Raw genomic sequence first — 6036 nt, forward strand, 5'->3', positions numbered from 1 at the left:
TGGGGCCCACTGACTAGAGACCACTAAACTTGTGAGTCAATAAGTCTTTTCTCTTTTAATTTTTCACGGATTTTTAATGTAGCAAAAGAGAACGAAGCAGCATACAGACTGATGCAGGGTAGCAGGCACGTCATGTAAATACCTGACCACTGAGCCACAAGCCAGCCTCAAATAAATGCCTATTTTAAGCAACAACTGTCAACTTGTCATTAGCTTGAGGTTGGGGAGGATGTAAATATGCCACGTGGGAAAGAACAGAACAGGAACTTGTGTAAAATGAATAATCCAACCATGTAACAAGTGCATGAGACAGGGATCAGGGCAGTATTTATTCTCAGATTCTCTAGAAGGAACATTACTCTTAGCACCAATGAAGGAAAAAAAGGTCATTTGAAAAAAATTAAGCTTTCTTTGAATTTTGTTGATTACATATAACAAGCACTGTACTTAAGCTATGAGGCATAAGGTTTTTTGTTGTTGTTTTGTTTTTTTTTTGTTTTTTTTTGTTTTTTGTTTTTTTTTTGTTTTTGGTTTTTTGAGACAGTGTTTCTCTGTATAGCCCTGGCTGTCTTGGAACTCACTTTGTAGACCATGTTGGTCTCCAACTCAGAAATCTACCTGAGGCATAAGTTATGTATGTATGTATGTATTTATTTATTTATTTTTGGCTTCTTTTCCTAAATCAAGAGGCAAAGCGGGTAGGGAAATTGGCTCGGGGGTAAAATGCATCTTGCCATGCAAAGGGGAAAGACTTGCGTTCCAGTCTCCTGAACCTACTACATACCACCAGACATTGTGGCACCCAACTGTCACCCCAGCATTCTTAGGGTGAGATGGGAGTCAGAGATAAGATGACCTTGGAAACTCCCAGGCCAGCTGGCCTGGCACACACAGTGCAGCGCTGAGCAAGATGAGACATGAGGCGAGGACTCGCACCTGAAGCTGTCCTCTGATCTCCACACTTGTGCCATGGTATGCGTGGGTGCTCCTGACACACCCCATACATACCATAAACACATATACATACACACGCAAACAAAATAAAGAAGCAGTGAAGAATTGAGGAAAGGAGAAAAATGGGGCAACTTTCATTCAAATTAATGTCCATGGTGAGGTGGGCGTTCTTTTCAGAGCATGTGAGTGTGCACATGCGCGCTACGAAAAGCTCCAGTTCAAGGTTAACTGAGGGGAAGAGCTGGGATCAGAGCTGGGCTAGGGCATTGCTCTAGTCAGTGCTCAGAGCTCAGTGCTCTTTCAGATTCGCTGGCCAAGAGTGACAAACAGCAGAGATCCAGAAAGAAAGCAAAGGGAAAGGACCAAGGATTTGTCCAAGTGGCAAAATCATAGTATCAGGGTAAACTGTAACCCGAAACCAGGAACTTTGGTGGGTTTTATTCAGTCGTTTGTTCTTTTTTCTTTTTTTAATCTGTTTGTTTTTGTTTTTCGAGACACATTTTCTCCATATAGCCTTGGCTGTCCTGGAACTCACTCTGTAGACCAGGCTGGCCTCAAATTCAGCGATCTACCTGCTTCTGCCTCCTGAGTGCTGGGATTAAAGGCATGGGCTACCACACAGCTCAAAAGTTTGTTCTTTGGTGTGTGTGTGGGGGGGGGGGTTGTCTGCTTGTTTTGTTTTGTTTTTGTTTTGTAATGATGGGGATCAAGCCTTGGTTCTACCACTGAGCTAATCCCAAGCCCCAAAGATGGGTGTGAATGGGAAGCAGAGAAGGGGTGATCCCACCTACCCCGCCTCTCCTTTTCTCCTTCTTCAGATCTTCTGTGAAGTAATGTCTTGTTTTTAATTGCTGTGAAAGATCAACACTGAGACAGCCTGAATCACTGAACTGTGAGCAGCAAGAGATAGAAAACAGGCTCTACCCATGGGCCTCTTCCAAAGAAGAAAGAATGGGAGGTATAGGGAGGGAAGGGCAGCCCATGCAGCTGAGGCCAAGCATGGTGGGTACCAGGAACTGCAGGAGGCTCAGGGTTTGCAAGAAAGATCACTATGACTGTGTGTGTGTGTGTGTGTGTGTGTGTGTGTTACAGAGAAAGACAGACAGAAACAGAGACACACACACAGAGACAGACGAAACTGAGATAGACAAAACCAGAGAGACAGAAAGGCAAACAGGCAGATTTCTGCAAAGGTGAGTCTTTGCACCTCAAGGAGAGTCATCCTGGCCCTGCAATACCTCTGCTCCATTTATAAACAGTTGTGCAGAATATATTGGATGCACTGAGCCCAATTTCAAAAGCTGGACACCACTGCTCTCCCTACAGGGAACATTCTCCATCACACAGTAGGGAGGGAACATAAGCTGAGGACACAGAGGAATTAGGCTGCAGTGGGGCCAGCAAGCCCAGACCACACTGTGGTGGGGAAATCCTCTCTAGTCTGTCTCTTTAGGCTTCCTGGCCAGCTGCCCTCAGTCTCTGGAGGCACCCTTTTCAAGAAGCTCCATCTGGCCTCAGTGGGGAAGTGGGACACCCTCATGCCTCTGGCCTTGATGAGAGGGATAGGTTAAGTCATGTATGTATGTATGTATGTATGTATGTATGTATGTATGATTTCATGTATGTGAGTGCACTGTCTCTGTCCTCAGACACACCAGAACAAGGTATTGGATCCCCATTACAGATGGTTGTGAGCCACCATGTGGTTGCTAGGAATTGAACTCAGGACCTTTGGAAGAGCAGTCAGTGCTCTTAACCACTGAGCCATCTCTCTTCAGCCCAAGTTAAATCTTAATTATATAATCCCAACCAAAAGATAATAGGATCCACCTCTGTAGGAAACTCGTCTGGTGACTGTCCCTCTCCAGGACAAAGTACTTTGCATCATGGCTCTTGCCACTCCATGTTTAGAGATATAATCAAGGCTATATGGCAGAGAATGGTGGTGCACACCTTTGGTCCCCGAGGGAGGCAGAGGCAGGTGGATCTCTTATAGGCCAGCCTGGTCTACAGAGAGTTTCAGGACAGCCAGGGATACACAGAGAACCCTGTATTAGAAAAACAAACAAATAAACAAAGAAGCAAACAGAGTACAGGAAGTAATCTGTGTCCCTTTTGAAGCCATTTAAGAAAGTGATCATGGTTTAGAGCTTAGTGAATGCTAGCACAGCTTGGATGGGTCAGAGAACAGCTCAGGCTGAGTGTGGTTTTTCACACACCTGAAGCCCACCACTCCAGAGGCATAGGCAGGAGTACGAAGAAGCATTCAAGGCTAACGTGGGATGTACTGTGACCCTTGCCTCAAAAAGAGAAGAAGAGGACAGCTGTTTAGTGGGTCATAGCAAGGTCAAGGTGGCATGCCTGTTTGGGCTGTGGTGAGAGAAGCTCCACAAGGGCCAGAGATGGCCAGGCTCGTTTGTGCACTGCTGTGCAAGCCTAGAGTGTCTTAGGAAGCGCCTGACCCCATTGCTTGGCTTTTGAAGAGAACAGCAGCAGACCCGGGAGGAGGGTGGGTGTCTCACCATTTTATAGAGAAATAGAAATCAGAGACATGAGCCCACTAAGGGCCACAAAGATGTGAAGGGCTCTTGAGTTGGGACCCACGGACCCCAGGTCTAGGATCCCATTGTGCCCTCCAGGAAAGACAAAGGGCCTTTGCTCTCCTATCGGACAAAGGCAGCAGACAGACTGAGCCAAGCCAGATAACCGAGTTGTGGAGGACAAAGGTAAGGTAGAGATTGACAAGAGGAAAAATGAAGATCTATGTGGAGCTGGCAAGGGTTGAGGGCACAGTCTGAGGATAGGGCACAGTTCAAGGATCTGAGTTTATAATAGATTGCATCATGCAGGTAGGCGGTCAAGGGTCACCTTTATCTCCAGCTCTTAGGCAGCTTCTGGTTCTGTATGTCCTTACTATGCATCAGTTCATAAAATGCCTGGTGGCATCTAATGATACACATTCTCCTGAGACATTTGGGGAAGGGAGATTAGGGTGGGGGGCAGCTCTGAGTCAAGAGGCCTGGTGTCACCTTGTCTTATTCCACCAGTCACCCTGGACGGGTCACTTAGAAAATTAGATGAAAGAAGAACAATCTGTAGGAAGTCCATAATGCTACCTTTCTCTCTTCTCCTTCTAGATATCCCCTCCCTAGGTGGACAGCCCCTTCTGATGCAGCAGTAGCTAACCTGGAACTCACTATGTAGCCCAGGCTATCCTCTTCTCCCATCCCTTTCCATCATCTAGGGAAGAGAATGCTAATAGCTCTGTGGGCAGGCAAGTGAGGCTCCCCTGGAGAGCAGAGACAACTCCAGAGACCAGTCTCTGCAAGAGGCCAGCTCCCACCCAGCACTAAATGTGCTTTTCCTGTGCTGTAGTCAGCTACCCAGAGGAGCCCTCCATGGCGCATATGAATCATTTAGGATTAGCCCCTGCTCTGTTTGCATCGGGGGAAATAAAAACATTATTAAAGAGAATTGGAATTTCGTGGTGCATCTGAAAATCGCCCACAGTCAGACTGACTTCCACATCCTCCTCTTTTAGCCAGCTCTTCCAACAGAAGCACACCAAGAACCCCCCTAATTCCCAGACGCCCTAAGTAAGTTACCACATTATCTACTGGATATAATATGGTGGCCCAGGGCTGCTAATTCTGGCCCACACTGATGGGCCTGTCCTAACTCCTTCCAGGCTGCAGGTGCCCCTGCAGTCACATGCTTCTCTCAAGTGATCTGCAGCTTCAGCCTGCTCACTCTGCAGAAGGGGGGTGGGGGGAGCACAGACAGAATAAAAGGAGGTCTATGGCTCTTTCTACCTCCCAACAGGCAAAGCCCAAATCCAGTCCTTTCAGAGTCCCCACTGGTTATGGGTCCAGCCTCTGAGGATATCTCCCCTCCCCCCATTCGTTCCACCCAAGAGAATTAATGCTAGTTGAGAGGACCTGCTGACACCTCTATAGGCATCATGGTGTGGCTGTGTAACCAACTGACNTGNGAAGGATGCAAGGCAAAAAGTTAAGTCTTGGTCTTCTAAATAGGGGGCCCACCAACTGCTGAGTCTTTTCAGCATGCTCTCTGTGCTAACAAACTTTGTGACTCATGGTCTGTTCACAGAGGCAGCCAGCAGCCTTAGAGATGGGTTAAATTGGGAACATGCACTTCTAGATCACTCACCCCTCAGGTGCAGCCCGAGCCCATACCCTGCAGTAGGAGAGGGAGAACACGGCTCCAATTCTTCTGGCCTCAGAATAAACTACCAGAGACCTGGGCTCTAGTAAACTGTGTCCACAGGAATACACGCATACATGTACCCAGACTGGTCCACTCTTATGAGCTGCAAAGTGGGACCCAAGGAGTGCTTTCTTCATCCACACTCTCTGCAGAAGGCAAGAAATTCTTGGCAAATGAGCAAGCAGAGCCCTGAACTGTGAGGGTCTCGGAGCTACCACACATTCGTGGGGGCGGTGGCTGCGTAATTGGGAGAAACCTTCTAAGNAGCATCTCTCCCCATCAGCCCTCTGTACGGCCAATCTGGAAGTTGGGGAGCCTGCATACCACTAGCAGCAGTGTTAGGTAGAGGCCAAGTCCACCCAGTTCAGAGAGATGATGAACCTCCAGTGCCAGCTCCCTCGCCAGCTCCTGCACTGCCGGCGCCGCCTCCCACATCCAAGGAGCCCGGCAGCAGACTGTTAGTGAGCAGCTCTCCTCTACCCTGGACCACTTTCGCGCATCAAACTCCCAAGCACAAGCCTCTTTGTTAATTCTGCAAATACTGTCACAGGATCACCTCCACCAACACTCTGTCTGCTCAGCTCCGGAGATACTCGCCTTTTCCAAAGCCGGGTGCCTCTCAACCAAAAGAGTCCCTACCAGGCGACGGACCACCGCCCCTAGCGCCTGCACACGCCTGCCCGAGGGACCTCAGGGGATCACAGTCCCCCGGCCTAAGGCATCTTTGTCCTCTCGGTACAGACGCACGCTCACAGGCGACTGAAACAGCCCAGCCTGGCACCAAGTCGGCGTTCTCGCCTTTGCGCCTGGGGCCACTCCGGGGGACAAAGGTCCGCGTCTGGAAGTTTGCGGGCC

Source organism: Mus pahari, chromosome 7 (genome assembly GCF_900095145.1).
Source record: "Mus pahari chromosome 7, PAHARI_EIJ_v1.1, whole genome shotgun sequence".
NCBI lineage: Eukaryota > Metazoa > Chordata > Mammalia > Rodentia > Muridae > Mus > Mus pahari.